Source organism: Erithacus rubecula (assembly GCF_903797595.1).
Source record: "Erithacus rubecula genome assembly, chromosome: 2".
Lineage (NCBI taxonomy): Eukaryota > Metazoa > Chordata > Aves > Passeriformes > Muscicapidae > Erithacus > Erithacus rubecula.
The window spans coordinates 88064402-88081528 of NC_136685.1; the positions used below are offsets into that span (position 1 = coordinate 88064402).

General features: G+C 44.7%; 1 long non-coding RNA gene across 2 annotated transcripts; it reads right to left on the reverse strand.

Moving 5' to 3' along the window:
* Nucleotides 1-2135: 2135 nt before the first annotated feature.
* LOC306816410 lies at nt 2136-11738 on the reverse strand. Of its 2 annotated transcripts, none has more exons than XR_013777662.1 (3): nt 11558-11738; nt 4294-4481; nt 2136-3529 (listed from the first exon to the last, which is right to left on the reverse strand). It is a non-coding gene; the product is annotated as an uncharacterized lncRNA (long non-coding RNA). The 2 variants fall into 2 exon arrangements; XR_013777663.1 differs by having other exon boundaries at nt 4273-4481.
* Nucleotides 11739-17127: the final 5389 nt, after the last annotated feature.

The following is a 17127-nucleotide window of genomic DNA, read 5'->3' on the forward strand; positions in this document are numbered from 1 at the left end:
GAATCCCAACTTGATTAGATTTGATTCACAAAGGCATTTCAGAACATTTGTTCACCTAAACAAAATAAAAGTCTTAGATCTAAGGATATTAATTAAGGGCAGGATAGATCCTTTTGAAGCAAACTACTGGTAACTCACCAAATTTTAAATAGTACACTTTCCTGCCAAAATCCCCTGCTGAGGGAAAGTTCATATAAGTTCAGCTGCTCAACCCATGACTTCCTGAAATAGGAGGTGACATGTTTCTGACTTTTGAATCCTTGAAACATAAAGACTCCTGTTCCAATTTTGTCAATTAACCACTCATCAGGTATGCAGAAGGTTTTAACCATTTTTTCAGGCCTCAGAAAAACAGGATGCTGCCAAGGATGAGGAGGATGTTGTGTCTCCTACTCCTTCACCTCTGGTTTTTTTTGGACTCCCAATTCATGTGTCCAGTATGCACACTAGAAAAAAGAACAAAATCCATCACACCTGCAGCAATGTCCAGTTCCCAATAATTTCTGCTCAGGCTGAAATTCCTGGGAGGGAAGAATCCCTGTCCCACTTCCATGCTGTGGTGTCTGTCATACCCAAAATTCACTTTTTCTCTCCTAGCTGATTTCTCAGTAGCTACATATAGATGGGAATGAGCTGGTTCCTTTCTGAAAACCAGCAGACTTTGATGGCTACTGCTGAGTTTATAATGTGGTTTGCCACCCCATGCTCTGTCACCACATTCAGTTCCACAGCACACTGCTCAGCTTGTCCATCCGTGAGGCTGTAGCTGTAACTGCTTAAAAAAACAAACCACACTGCACAAGGAGAAAACCAATGGTGACATAGCAACAGCCTTCCTGGCTGCTCAGAGAGAAGAGAAAAGAGGAAGTTCCTCTTTGGAACCAGGACAGGGGAGCATCGTTTGCAAGACACTGTTTCTCCTGGTGAAGAGGTCAGCCTCTCTGACCAGCTCAGCCACCAGCTCCTCCTGAAGCACTCACAGGTGCAGGGGCCAGGCTGGCTTTGGTTCCTGCCCTTCTGGCAGTTTCATCCTGAAAGAAAACCACGATGGGGACACATTCAGTTTCCTTTCCATTAAACCATTCCAGAAAAATAATCTCTACCAAATGTACTTTCTCCAGAAGCAGCACAAAGCCTGCTCTGTGAATCCCAACAACAATGTGCTCATTAAAAACTTGCTGTTATGCAGCAATGAAAGTGCTCTTGGGAAATGGTGCTCTTGGGGTACAGTCAGGAGCAGAACAAGTAATTGACAGAGAAAGGAATTTACAGTCAGACACTCCTTCACTAGGATGGAGTTACTTCAGTCTTACTGCAAAATGCCCTGAGGCAAAACGAGAGCTGTTCCTGAGCAGAGGAAAACATGCAGGGAAAAGTGCAGGCACATGTTACACTGGCCTATGGACACTGCTCATGATGGAAAAGGGGTCTGAGGGCCACATGGCATCTCTCAGGACAAGGCCATGGTTGAGGTGGACCTCTGAGAAGAGCAGGAGACCGGCCTGAAGCTCAGCACTGCTCCCATCAGCTCCCAGCCTTGCTGAAGGCAGAGGGTTTTCACACAGCAACAGACACAACACAGGATTGCACCACTGTCCATGCTCAGGCACAATCCTGCACTTCCTCTGGGGAACCACAGCCCCCAGCTTCCAGGCAGGTCTGGTGCACCACGCTGCAACATGGGACAAGAGAAAACACTTTTGGCCATATCAAAATGAGTCACTCCTTTAACTGGAAATTTAAGCAAAGTGAAGACCATTGTGCAAAGAGTTTCCGTGTCAGTGAATCAGCTCCTTCCAAGGGGAAAAGCTGAGCCATTTGAAGGACACTGGCCCGTTATACAGCACTAGCCCTCCCCCAGAGACCTTGCAATTAAGGCCTGAGACAAGCTGGAGCAAGCAGGCAAAATAAACCCTGGCTTCACAGGTACCAATTAAGCAAGGAGAGCAGAAATCTGAGTTTACCACTGGCCTGACCAATGCCAGAGGGGAAGAGTGTGTTGGCCAATTTCAAAATTAGACTTAAAAGAAGAAGAGCTGGTTAATATGAACCAATAAACCTTGCAAGGCTGAAAAATGATGAAATAGCCCTCTGTGTGTTTCTGCCTTCCCCTTTTATGCATATGTCATGAATAATTAACTGGCTCTTTGTCTTAAGCCCTTGATGAATTCTGGGGTGTAGTAACAGGAGTAGCCGATGGTATCTTGACTGTTCTCCCTTCAGACAATGCTACACTCTTGCATGTAATCCTATGATGGCACAAAGCAGGTTCTCCTTATCCTCCCAATCAGGTTTCTATCCTGTCTTCTTCCTGTGCATGTAATTATCTTCTGGAGTCACGTTCACAGAAGCAATAAGCACATACACCACTCAGCAGCACCGTTCAGACTGGCAGAGCTGCTAAGGCTGGGCAATAATTACACAGTAGAAATCCTTCAGCAGCAGTCAACAGCCCTGGACAATAACTGCAAACAAGTAATACTTTGTAGGCCAGCTTACCCATTAGTTTTTTATTATTTTTGCAGTCATGAGTCATGTGGGAGTACCTAGCAGGTAATGTCACACACAAGTGTTGGGCCTGGGGACCAACAGAGCAAACAATATTTTTTCTTTGGCTGTAATCTGAGACACCCTCAGGAGAAAAGGTGGGTTGTCACTGTCCTGGCAGTCACGCAGGTAGCCAGACACGCAGTGGTGTCCCACCATGTCCAGGAGTTGGGGAGTTGCCAAAACAATGAAACACAAGACAGGAGGTGCATGAATAAATCTGGTCTAACAGCACTGCAGGCAAACACAATTCATGCTGGGAACAAGCAACAGAGAGTGTGATCCCATCCCATCCAAGGGTGGGATTGTCATAGTCCACTTTCTAGCAAACCATTCAACTCCAAAGCTTTGGAATTTCTGCAGGACACCTTGCACATGTTCATGGAAGCACCATGAAAGCCACAGTAACCCTGGAAGTGTGACAATATTGGAGGCTGAACTAAATCACACCACTACGTGCAGATGTCCACATTTCATTCCATGTGGTTGAAGAGGGGAAAGGCAGCCTGATGGAATCAGTGTGCACTGCTGGTGTGGGCAGCCATCACAGGCTGGCAGAGGGAAGGGAGCTTTCTGGGGAAGGAGACAGAGCATGGCTGGCACAGATGGGAGGGCTGGCCCTAGCCAGGGTGAGACAAGCAAGTTTGCTTGAGATCTTGGGGGGTGATTAAAAAGTGAAACACAAAGGCAGGTCTGAAGAGTTGCAGGAGCACTCACAGTGAAGTAGCACAAACAGGTACCACCAGTCTGCATCTCCCTCCCTCTCACCCACACTCCTCCTGCCCCAGCTGCTGGCTCCACAGGGCCTGGGTATCCACAGCTCCCTTCTAGGAAAGGACAGCTCCCACCCTTTGTCTCCTGCCAGGATGGTAGGCCTCTGCCTTTCTTCCATACATCTTCCTATGGCCTCAGGAGTCCTATGGACTGTCCTTGCTGGCACTGCAAAGGCACAAGGGGCACCCACACACCTTGTGGCCCCTTCCTGCAGGAAGCATGTACAAAAGTGCAGTGGTGAATTTCCCTCCTCTTTCCATCCCATATTACAAGCCTTTTATGAAAGCAAATAATTAAAAAACAAATTAATAAAACAAAATTAACTGAGACATGACCTCAGCCTGGCCACTCGGAGAGAGAGGCGGTGTCTGGACCTGATCAACTTGCTACACCTATGCCACAGAATTTTATGGAGTACTCAGAGAAAAGGCAGGCTGGATGCTGAATGTTACAAATGTTTTTTGGTGAAAGAACAACACTATTTCCCCAATTTTCCAGCTTTTTCTTATGGGAAATTACTGGGAAGTGTTCACCTAGCTACTGGAGCTGAGAGTGAAATTAACGTACTGCAACAAAAAAAACTGCCCATTTCTTCCCTGCAAAACAAATATAAACACAGTGGGATCAAAACCTGCTCTTTTCTTTGGTAGATGCAATGCCTAACTTGTCCCAGCTAAACTAAACACTTTTCCCTCCAGCTTTGTCCTTCACTTTTCAGTGATGCTCCCAGCTAGCCTGGGAGTCCCAGAGCAACACAGAGACAACGTGAGGATCTATCTGGGACAAACACTCCTGCACAGAGTGACAACAAGCACAAGGCAGAGGATTACTGCAGGCTAGGGAGTGTATCCACCTCAAAAATGCTGTTGACTGCAGATGTATGAGGAAACATGTCACCATTGTAGACAGACGTGTACATAGCGATGTCTGATTCAGATCACTACTAATTACCTTGGCAGGGCACTTGAGGACCTTAGAAAGCCAACACCCGCTGATGAGGCGTGATCCTTCCTGGATCAGTGCTCTGCCACTGATTGCAGCTTGGGTGTTTCAGCTTGTGCTTGCCTTCCCTCCTGAGAAGGGGCTTGCAACTCCTTCTGATGCTGAGCCCCCATAAGGAATGTGTTCACTGCTCTGTCATGAACTTCTGAATGACAGCCCTGAAAGCAAGTAAATTCATGACAGTTTGATACTCAGCTATACATAACTGCTCTCACGGAGTGGGTTTTCACCCATACTGCTTGGCAGTAAATTCACTCAGGAGCTGAAGGAAAAGCATGATGCAATCCGTGCCCTAGGGAGGAAGAGGGAAGATGCTAGCTCTACTCCTCTGTCCATGCAGAGAAGCTCCAAACAAGACTAAAAGCGAAAAAATAAAAAGGCAAGAAGAAATGATGGATATTAAATGCAAGAGAGAAACATAACTAAATATCAGAGAGTTAAAAAACATCTAGGAAGAGATGTGCACTCGAAGCACCCCTTCTTCATGGCCAGTGCTTCCATTCCCAGCTATTCCACCTCCAGCCCCACCAAGGCCTCTGAGAGACATGAAGGCCACTGAGCCAAGGCTCACTCATTTGTTCCCAGGGCACAGTTCATCCTACCCAGCCACCTGTGTATTGCAGCCACAGTGAATGAAGAGGTAAATGTCAGCTCTCCTGGACACTCCCATGGTGACACTGTGTAGCACAAACACTGGTTCCTGCAGGAGAGGTATTCTTCCAAAGAGCCAGTGCCCCAGTGAGTAAGTATTTACACACACTTGTAATTTGGTTTTAAAGACTGGAGAATCCTAGCAAAAGTGCTGGGGAAAGTGGTGTGAAAAGACCACACTGGTTTTCTAATTAGCATCTTCTTGGCATTGTAGCAACATGCATTAGCAATAGCAAAAGATCCAAGACGAGACATTCGACAAAAACAAGGTCAGTGGAACAAAGCACATTGTTACTGAAACCATCTTGCCTCTCAACATTAACTGTGCCATGAAAGACACTGACTCAAACCCGATAAGAGGTGAAATATTAGAGGTTGCAGCACACATTTCTCAACAGCTCCTCCATTGATCCTGCTGCCCAGTTGACCATCAGTCTCTCTGATGACTTCCAGTTTCACCTGGGGGTATTTTTATTGTCCCTCCTGTGCTGGTTTGAGGGTCCCACATGGAAACTTGTGCCATCCAGTGTTCACAGCAGTGCTGACTGCTCTGGTTTCTTCTGCACAGTACTGACACACCTATGGCAGAGGTCTATCCCACAGAGAGGCTGTGCTATGCCATCACATTGCCCACTCACTCATTTTATACATTTGTTTGTTTGTTTCCCAAAAAGGAAAATGAAATTATTTTTTCAGGTTTTCTTTCCGTTTTGTTTTCTCTTGGATTGGTTTTAAACCATCTTATTATTACTTGCAGGAAAAGGAATTGAATTTTGGACTGATGCAAGTGGCCATGGGTGAAAGGATACTCTTATTCAAATATTGTCTGAGGTCACACAGCACAAGGAAGTCAATTAAAATATTTTCATCACTGTTATGGTAAAGACTCTTGAAAAAAAACAAACCAAATATTTTTGCAGCCTTGCATTTCCTGACACACAAAGATGAATCTAAGTCCCTGCACGGGGAGTGAAGACCTTTGTTTCTTTGCACATATGGAAAAAGAAAGTGGGAAAGCACATCAAAAAGGCACTGCTGCTTGTCTAGGTGCCCTCTGGGAAAATGGTGGGACCGTGTTCCCACAGAAACAATTGAGCAGATGCCTGCAGGTGGAGTTCAGAGCGATGACAAAGTTAGGAAAGCTACTAATTTCAGTCAGAAAGAAAAGAAAAGCCTTTGGCTGCAGCTGAAAAAGTGCTCTTGATATTTAACAAAACTGACCCTCAAAGTTCCCCCAAAAAATATGAGGTAGACTCTGGCTGTTTCTCTAGAGAAAATAATTCCAGAGCTATACTGAAAACTGGAAAATGAAGGTTAGGCACAGAGTGGCTCATTAATGATAAATCATCATGAGACTATTTTTGCAGAGATACCAGGAAATTTCTCTTCTCAGGTGCACCAAGGTCTTCAGGAGGAAATGACTGCATACATAGTTGCTGAGTCTGTTACTGATAATTATAATTTGTTTTACCACTGAAGTAAACTCCCTTATTCTTTTGCAGTTCAACTCAGGTGATAATTTTCAACACTTACATCATCATCATCATGAAAAGGAGTGTCCAAAGTCCTGCAGGGACTGGGAGAGGCAAGCAGCAGGCATCAGCTCTGCCTCCTGCCCAGAAACATCAACAGCACCTGGGAGGTTATAAGCAGCATTCAGCCTGGGTAGGGGCAATATCCAAGCAAAATCAATAGGTCCTGATGCCAAATAAATCTGCTGTGTTTTGAAATAGATTCCTACTCGAAAGAGAAAAGCTCTCATGGAGGAGAAGCTGGGAGAATCAAAAGGGCTGCCAATGTGGGCTGCCCTTGCAGAGTGAAGAAGGAAGCATCATCCATGCCATGCCATCCCATCACTGCTGCTGTTTGGGGAACCCAGGAACATTTATCCCTGGAGCAGATCCAAAGGAGGGGAGTGACTGGCCCAGGCACCACAAGGATTGAGAGATCCCCAGCAAGGAAGCGTGGGGAGCTCGCCCTGTTCCCTGCACCCTCACACACAGCCCTCTAGGTCAGATCAGTACAAGTATTTAGGTGCCCACAAATGCAAATCAGGCACAACGTGGTGTTTCCCAAAGCATTTGCATCTCAGACACCCACATATTCCTAAAACTCTCCCCTTCCGCCTATGCACTCTGCGTTAGTTTCTTCATTTCCAAAATGGATATGGTAATTAGCTGCCTCTCTGGCAGCAGCAGGAGAGGAGATACCTGCTCTGCTGCCATTACCTCAACAGTGGCAGCATCACATCCCCTTCCCATTCCCCCTCTTCCCATGTGCCAGGTGATGCCAGCTACTCCATCAGAACCTGCAATTGCATCTGGAGACTTTGGGAGAGGAGAGAAATGCCCGCTCTGCATCTAGCCCTGTTTAAGGTGGTTTTCTGGGATGATGCTTCCTGACCATTACCTCAATATCTTCAGCTTCTTCAGGAAAACTATCTTCAGGAAAACTTCAGACTGGCAGCACATCTGAGGGTTGTGTTTCACACACACAGCTGCCAGCAGGCACGTGATGGGCACTTGCCAGAAATACCATGGGGTCATGAGCTTGCACTGCAGGAAAATGAAATTTGTGTGGGTGCCCTTCAAGGAAACCACAAGTCTTTGGGTGCCTTAGCAGTCCCACAGACTTCTCAGCTCAGGAGAATCAGTCCCCTGTGTGAATTTTTTGCAGTGTATTTTTCCTGCATTGTCAGCCTTTTGTGCTTCCCCTTCATAGCTAAGCCATGTCTTCATCTCTTCTTGGCAGTGCTCATTTCTCACAGTAAGAGAATATTATCAAAACCTAAGAATAACAAACAGAAGTGTATTCTTGCCAATCAGCATAAAGTAATCTCAAATTGACCTTCTGGATAGTGCTTTATGTTCTACTTAATTAAACATAAAATCCTATTTTCCTTTATTTAGGAAAGAGGGAGGTGTACAGACAAAGAGGTTTCACTTCAGGAACAGTGAACACCAAAGAGAGTTCACCAATTCTGTTTGCAGGCTGAACTCAGCAATTAAAATATCACAAGTACAAATCTATATGCTCAAACAAACACTTCAGCTGATCATCCACCTACTTCAGGCAGGCAATCCATCAGGTCTGGCCACCCTGACTCTTTCAAAAGCTTGTGCAAATAAAAGCAGTAAAAGGAATTAGACCTTGAGGCAGGTGCACCAGCCGTGGGCAGAGCAACATACCTGACCTAAAAGCTCCCAGGCCAAAGAGGGAGCTGTCAAGAGTGAGCTCAGAGAGTAGCACATATGGTGGGGTCATAAAGTTAAACTCCAGGTGTGCAAGTGCTTCTAAACCTCTCAGACACAAAAGGTACCAGCAAAGCAGCAATGCAGCAAGCAAGAGGATGCAGCTCCCCTCGCTGCAGTAGATGCAGCTCATTCTGTACAGGCTCTCAGGGCAGTGCTGAGTGCAGTACACTACATTAGCAGGAATGCTGCAGCACACTTATTAACACATCCTCTGAGCTGCTGGAGTCACAGAAACTCCACAGAGTGTGGTGGAAACAGACTCTCCTCAGCTGGAGACCTTTTTGCTCAGCCATTCTGGCTCTTATTTTTCCTCCATGTCAAGCTCATCTTGTAATAGGGAGCACCATATGGTGATGGTGCAGTGGTCCTGTGTTTTTTTGCCACAAGTGCAACAAAGAACAGCCCTGGAGTTTTAACTCAGCCCATGGTGCTGCCTCCTGAGTGTCTGCTACCAGTGGTTTTTCTCATCTGAGCATTCAAAAAATTGTTTGGTTATCTAACCATGCCAAGATACACAAAACCATGGGAAGATACTAACAGTGGAGATTAAAAAGTGTACTGTAGTGATTAATAAAGACACCAAGTCCTTCTGACTTTCATTAGGAAATACAGCAGAGACCTGAGTCACCAGCTGCTCACAGCATTTGCTGCAGCAGTGACACTCAGCAGCACCTTGCAACATCTCTGCTGGCTCAGCCACCTCACCTGCCTGGGAGTTTCACTACAGCCCATGGAAGTTATGCTCCAAATTGTGCTGGAGGATTGAAAAATTGCCCAAACCACTGTTTCTTGACTAGCAGACTGGCTTGTGGAGTATGTGCTTCAAATCTCACACCATGTGGAGAATGTCAGGGTACCCAGACCCAGGAGTCACAAGAAGAAAGGCACAAGAGCCCTGGTCATTAAAAGGTCTCAGGGTTTAGCTGCTAGGCAACATCCTTCTATCTGCACGGTGGCTGAAGCATCCCGTGCTCATAAGCTCTTAATCACTGTAGTTTTGTCACTAGGGACTGCCATCCTGGCTCTGATTTGCCTTTCCCTAGCCTGCCTCCAAAAGGACTCAGCAGTGGGTGCTGATGGAAACAGAGTGAGAAGCAAGGTATGTACTGCCCAGCCTCTCTCTTGGCAGGTCCTCCTTTTCAGAAATTCTTCTTTTTCCTACAGGGTGTGCAAGGCTGGACAGGTACTTTGTGCTCACAGATAGCTTATCTCTCCATCCTCAGTTCTGAGCCCCCAGCTGTGTGCACTGCCTGCTGGTCAGCAGCAAACCTGCAGGTTCCCTTGGGCAAAACACAAGGGGAAAAATAAGAGAACATCAGCCCTCAGGACTATCAACTCATCAGGGCGACTCAAGCCAAAAAGTTCCCCAATAAAGAGGCAGCCTGCCCACTACCTGGCAACTCTCATTGCAAATATCCTTGCAGCAGAAACTGCTGTTCCTTAGCCAGCCACAGGAGCAGAGCTGGACCAGAGAAACAAGTGACAAAATTCCTGCTGATTTCAATGAGAAGCAGCAGGCCAAGCTCCAATGGTTCAGATATTCCCACCAGACACCAACACAGATTTTTTTCAGAGCTGGTTACTGTTGTAGCAGAAGACACAAAGCATTTATCTGGCTTCTTCTGGCATCCAGAGGATTCTCCTTAGAGAGAAAGGATAAGTAATTTGGTATTAATTTTTGCAGCCTGGTCTTATGCTGCTCACTCCTCTCAAAAATGACAACTACAGGCATGGTGGAGGTGAGCTAGGACAAAGGCAGAGCCCTGAGATGGATCTGGCTCAGCAAATGCTGCCTAAGACTTACCACGGTCCACAGATCAAACTTCTTCAACACTCACCCCTCCACAGCATTAGCTCCTGTTCTGCTGACAGTTGCAGCTGTGGAGAGCCTTTTGCTGATTCACAGGCTTTGCAAGGGTTATTATTAGCTTATGGAGATGAAATGGCTGTTGATTTGAAAAGATTTGGTACAAAATCAGGGCAGGGTGACCTGAAACTGGGAGGATTTCATTTTCTTGATGGCAAATGTCAAGCCCATCATGCTTTGCCTGTATGCACACACAAACTGATGAGGACTAATGCATAAGTAGTGAACAATTGCCATTATTAAAATAGCAACACCCTCCCTCTGAAGAAAAAAAAAAAAAAAAGAAGGAAAGAGAAGAATCCTTTTACATGGAACCCCATTTCCCTAATAAACAGGGAGCTAGGACCTGGGGGTGTCAGTTATGGGGGATAGAGGAGTGGGGCTGATGGTCACTGACATGAGGTGTTCACTTGATCGGGCTGGTTGTGTTTTATTATGCAATACTGTCTCCTAGCCAAAATGCCCAGTGCCTTTGCCCTCCATCTTCCACAGTCATCTTAATCCTTCAGAGCAAGAGATCTTGTAGCAGTAGGTGGGAAATGGAGTCAGACATTTCCTGAACTGTGTTATAAAGTTTCTGCTAAAGGGTTCAAGCAGCACTGATGCTATGGGAGAAGCACAGCAGGACTGGCTACACAATCCTTCCACCACCTCATCAAAACAGTATAGGAAACCAAAGAGAATAATATGTTCGGTAACCATTTATTTGCACAAATCATCCAACTCCAGAAGCAAATCAGATCGCTTCTTTGGTGCCTAAACAAGCTGATTTGGTCTCCCTGGGACACATAGGAATAAGGACTGGTTGCTGTCACAGTCTTAACAGACTTTTCAGGGCTCCAAAATGGTTCCCACCTGGCTCCTGTATGGGTATCAGAAGGAAAGGATTGCTTTTAGTAGCAGGTGCTCGAGGAACACTCTTTGACCAGCCACTGCACCAAGAGGTCAGAGCTGAAGTCCCTGCTGGTGTGGCACCCCAGGGACAGCATTTGGTGCTGTTCAGCCTGGGCTGTGCTTGACACACACCAATCCAGCTCTGCAGCCTCCTGCCGAGGGAAACAAGGGCGCTGCAGTGCTCCAGGCAGGCTCATGCTCAGCTGCATGCATCTGCCTGATGGATTCAGCCTGCAGAGCTACTCACACAGCTCTCCTGAAATTCTGCTCATCTCAGTGAAAGAAGAGAGATCAGCAACAGAGCTGGCAGCTGAAGCCAGACCTGTTCAGATCTGCTGCCACTTGTGAGCCTGGTTCAGGAATCTCTCTCAGAATTTCCATTTGGACCCACAGAATTAGTTCGAGTACAAGAGGGCAGCAATAAAGCACCTAATTTGTTTCACCCTGGAATACATCACCATTTAAAAGCCTGGAATATTTATCGTTGGCAAAGAGATATTGATTGCTTAGCCACAGGCAGAGTAAAAATCATTGAGGGGAAAAAAAAAGAACAAGCAACAAAACAAACCAGAAAAATTGCTCCGGTGGCTTCCTGCCACACTGGTGTGCGATGCCCTCGCTCAGTTTTCACTGCCTTCCAGCATCCCTCAGCACTCGCAAGCTTCCAAGGCACAAAAAATGGCCTTTCCCTTTGAATTTATTGGAGAATGGTTTCCAGCAGCTCCCGGGCACTTTATCACCTTCCTGCAGGGGAACATAAAACAGGGCCCTTGTCTCTGCCTGTGCCGTAGGAACAAATAGCTAAGGGCAGCGCCCCGCGGCTCGGCCGGCGGCTCCCGGCGCTGCATTGTGGCGGCGGGCTCAAGCTGCGCTCACAGCGAGCCCGGCTCAGCTCCACCGCCCCGGGATGCGCCGAGCTGCTCATTTCCTCCTCAGCCTTTGCCCAGCAGGAAGGCTGCTCCCCACCCCTAAAACCTGGTTCAAAGCTAATGGTCCATGGTGGCTGTGGTAAAAGATGGATTTCCCTGCTGGCGGGGGCTGCCCGCGAGTCCAGCGCCGCTCGGACGCTGCGGTTGGGTGCGTGCGGCCGGAGCGGCTTCCTTAGAGCAAATTGCCCGGTTTTAAAGGGGAAAAAAACAACATAAGGTGCCACCCATATTTCAAAAAGAAGAAGTGTGGACTAACCTTCAGTTCATTCACAATGAACAATTTGTTGTGTTCTCATCAAGCCATACTATTCTTTTATTTTGTTGGTTTTTTTTTTAAAGTACTGTCTTCTCTCAGCCTAACCTTATTGATTATTCTTTCCCAAAAGCTTTAGATAGTTATTGGGTTCAACATTTATCACTTAAAGAGTAATTCATGTGCTAATGTGCATAATCCAACAGCACAGTTTAATTGCAAGATCTTAGCACTACAGCTGAACTGCATCGTTGGGTTTAATTTCTCTTATTCTTTTACGGGCTCTAATTAGCCCCATGCAAATAACAGACTTTCTAGATGTTAGCAGATCTGAAAGCCTTTACCAAAAACCACTGGGGTCCAAATGTTTTGTTCTACTAAAAACACAGAGAGAACTTGAACGTGTAATTTCACTTACAAAGTGTAATTTCACTTACAAAAGTATTTCATAATGTAAAGTGGTTTGGAGTCAGGTTTTTTAAAATAACTATTTCAGGAAGTTAAAGCGTTTTACAAAACAAAAAGTCATCATCCTACAAGTCTGTCTCTGCAGTGAAATCACCACCAGCTGCTGAAATATTTGTGCTGATATTTTCAAAATTTGGGGGGAGGGTATGGATTTCTCTTCTTCCCTTAGCATCACTAAAAGGAATAGAAATTGAAAGTACACAAAGTAAATAATCTGCTTACTAAAGACCTGAGCAAGGGCTCCAGTGCCCCAGATCATGTCTGGGCTTTCCAGTCATGCCACGTGAGAACCATCTCTGCTGCAGACAGATTTTTTTTCCCAAAAACAGAATACTTGAATTTTCAAGACAATCCGAGTCCTATCTAAAGCAAACAAGCCTGCTTTAAGGTTCCCTCTGCTTCTGCCTGCATGAGAAGCTGTGTGCCAGGGATGCACTGGCTGCATGCAGATCAGGGGGGCTCTCATTTCACCACCTGACACATAAAAGCCAAAAAAAAAAAAAAGAAGTCAGAAACATTATCATCATGGAACTGTTCTGGATGAACTTCGTCTGAGATTAAAACCAAACCAGGAGCATTTTCAGCATGGCAGACATTTTCTTTAGCTTCCAGAAAAGAAAAACATGAGTCAACAGGCTAAAGAAATCTCAGAAACAGGTGGTGAGAGACTCTGTGTGGAGCTCAGTATTTGTGCAGTTGCTCTGGTTCTTACATAGGCCTGTTTTAAACCAACCAAAATACCACTCTGTTTGTGGTTGACATATATATACTGCCTTACAAGCAATGGGCATCTACCATAGCTTTGCTGCAGCAATGTTTATTCATTTAATAAGACAGTCTTTTAAATCTCCTCTCTATAACCTTTAGGAAAATCAAAGTGTGACCAAGTTAATGTCCTCTCTGCAAATTTTAAGAAAATCCAAGTGGGCCCAAATTAAGAAAAAAAAAAAACAAAAAACCACAAACCCCCACCACATTCTTTTGGGCTTGGTTGGTTTTGGTTTTTTTTTTTTTTTCTGGTTCTTCTGGACATTGAAGAGAACAAAACTAGGAAAGTCCTTGAGTCCAACTGCTTCTGTATCCCTCCTAATTGACCTGCACAGGAGTCTGTCTCTGTTATCACTTTCAAGTTGCTTTAGCTAAATTGCTTCAGGATACAAGAGGTTAAAGCACCCTGCTGGGAAGAAATATTTTATTTTATAGGTCTAACAGCCTTTCCCTTAATCTGCAGAGTGGAGCTGCGATCATACAACAGCTAAAGTATGAGCTTGTTAATGCTAAAATTACAGATGTTATAACAACAGGATATTTATTAAGTTTCCCATTACCCTGGGTTGTCAGACCCCAATTTCTTTCTAAGACTGCTTTTTGGTTTTTAATAACCAAAAGTTAACCAAACTCTGCTTCCAGCCTTCTAACAAAAAGTCATGTGAAAGGGAAAAAACTAAAGATATCTATAAACTCTCTGTCTCAGCTCAACTTCTGTTAAAGGAGGAAGCAGTACTTCTAATTCTGTCTGTCTTTCTGCCTCCATGTTAGGGTATAGATTTGTTTTAGAGTAGGTATGGCTTTAACCTTTTACCTAAACACTATACAGCATTGCATGAAAAGTCAGAGTCCATGTGATTCTGAAGTCCTGGAGACTTTAGTATCTGTTAATTATTTAGTGAAGCACTGCAAACTCTCTCATGGTTGGTGTTTTTCCTCATTGCCAGATTAGAAAGCATCCAGCCGCTCTGCCTGGAGGATACCTACTCTATGACCAGAGCTATGCTGGGAGGCAACCCCTGCCCTGCCCAACCCCTGGAAGTTACTGTGGAAAAAGACAGCTTAGAAAAGCTGCATGCACAAGGAAACAAGAAATAACCAGCTTTAAGCAGTTATTTCTGCATAAATTAAGTTTCAAGACTCATTCACCAGTTCTAAACTCAGTAACAGCATTAATCCCAGAACAGCTGGAGTGGCAGCCCAGTATCAGAGTTGTTACACCTCTGGTGGTGCCATTTCCACCAGCCCATTGCCCCCTTTACACCAATGCTCTGGATGTGGAGGCCTTTCCTCTAGAGACAGGGGATATTTCAAACATTGAGGGGCAGTGCTGTGCATGCATTTGTTGGTAGATGGGTGCTCTGTGACAGGAGTTGCTCAGAGCACAGATTAACTGGCCTGCACATCCCAGCTCATGGCATTCATGCCCTCACTTCTCCCCTGTGCTGTGGCCCTAAAATTGGTGCAGCACAGCCAGGAACAGCCAGGAGCAATCCTGACTTCTCTGAGGAAGACTGTTGGTTTTCCATCCCTCAGGCTGGGCCAGTTTGCAGTCCAATCCAAGAGAGGATATCTCCTTTCCTTAGCACAGCTGCAGTCCTGCTGGATGCTTCTTGAGACTTGTACAAGCCACCCCCCACCTCTATTTTCATTCTTATTCTCCATTCTCTATTTTCATTCTTAAACTGAAATTTTAGCTTTTGGGGGAAAATGAAGTCTATATGGAGATAAATGAGACCCCTCAGAGAACCACAGCTTCTACCATGGTCACATTTTCGAGTCTCAGCAAGTACTTTGTATTTCTTAAAGCACTATCTAGCAAAGTTTGAGGGATGAAAAGCATGAAAGAGTTCAGAACCCTGCATGTGTTACATAGAGAGAGCACTTTTCACCTGTCAGAGTTCCCAGTACAAGGCAGGCTCTTATATTCATAATCTACTTATCAGATATGAAAAGTGAGATGGAAAACATGCTCTAAGGGGTCCTGTAACAATCATTACCATCCTATTCAATTTACTTAGTAAACATCTTGGACTTACCAAAAAGACTCCCTGTGAAATTTCAATTAATATTAAGTTTTCCACCTCTACATATGAGTGGCTCTGTTTGTTGTTAGTCACAGATGCAGAAAGTGAAAAGAAAAAAAAAAATCAAACCACAAAACAAAACAAACAAACAAAACCCCAAACCAAACAAAAAAACACAAAAACTCACAACCAAAACCCAAGAGCCCAACTTTTCCTAACAATGGCTTAAAGTGTTGAGAATTAATCTAGCCTTATCTTCAGCACATCCTTCCACATTTCCAGGTCTTTAATATCCTCCATCCATCTTAGCTTGGTTCAGAGTCTTGCACTCCTGCTGAGCACAGGAAAACACAGTGCCACTGGCCAGCACGTGGCTCCTGAAGGCAATGTCACATTGTCATTGTACCCTGAAGCCAACTTGGTTAAGACATCCCCCTTCAAAAAGAATCAGAACAAAGTTCCTGTCAGAGTCAGGTTTGAAAAGTAGGATGGTCATATCTGGGTAAAACGCCCAACAAACTCTCACATTATTTAAAAGAAGGATCACATGTACTGGAAGGAGTAGGTGAACAATGTACAATCCAGAATTGCATCTATCACCCCCTCCACTCCTCCCCTACCATACTTTAACTGGCTGGATAAATCAGTGCATAGGACAGGATCTAATTTATGGTATTTGTGAAATAAAGTCACTATCACATCAGCAATATCTTGAAGGGTTAGTTTTTCAGAATGCTATGTATAGTACAAGCCAAAATGCAACTTAGGAACAGATGCATTTGTCATATGTATCACTAAAGCAGTTTCTTCTTTGTGAAGTTCAAGCAAACATTTTTCCACCCTAATTTATTGCTGTGGTCCCTCTTTCCACAGCACATTCTACAGCTACTCGGAGCTCTGCGAAGTGCTGAAGTACTTGTTAGTGGTGAGTGACCTGCTACCAAAGTTGTGTGGTTAGCTCCACATTTTATGAACTGACACTTCCTCTCTTTTTAGCTGACATTAAAGAAAAATAATATGTTAGCAAAAATTGGACAGGTTTTTGAAAATCACATTTATTTCTATGTTATATGGATTAGAAACAAGGATGCAGAATAAGTAAATAATTCATTAAATGTTTTATCAGAAGAATTAATCATTTAATTTGAAAATATTATTAGTAATATTAAAAAATACTTGCATTTGAACTTCAAAAGCATATAAATGTTTCTGTTACCTAGAGAAAATTTCAAACTTTCATCATCATCAAAATAAGTAAGATCTATTAACAGATAGCTGGTTTCAGCAGTTGCAGACACACTGCAGTGCATTAACCCCAGATTTGCAGTGTAAGGTTAAGGTTTAGAGATAAAGGGGAAGGGAAAGATGGCAGCAGTCCATCCAGTTTATCTTGTTTGATTTCTGTCCTAGCCCAGACCAATGGCTTTTTCTCTCCAAACCACTGTTTTGAAAGGGGAACTGTCATGTTGCATAAGAACCCTCCGTATTTCACTTTACGTTGTTTGGAGAAATACTGCTCTGTGAGGATTGTAGCCACTGCCAGCAACAAACCCCCATGCAAACACATTCTTTTTCCCAAGCTGCAGTCTCTTGCAGAGAGAGGTCACTTCTCATATGCTCGGGTGTGAAACTAAACTGCTGTTACCTGATTTTCTACACCATTTCTCTAGCAGTGAGTTAAGCTTGGTGCTTC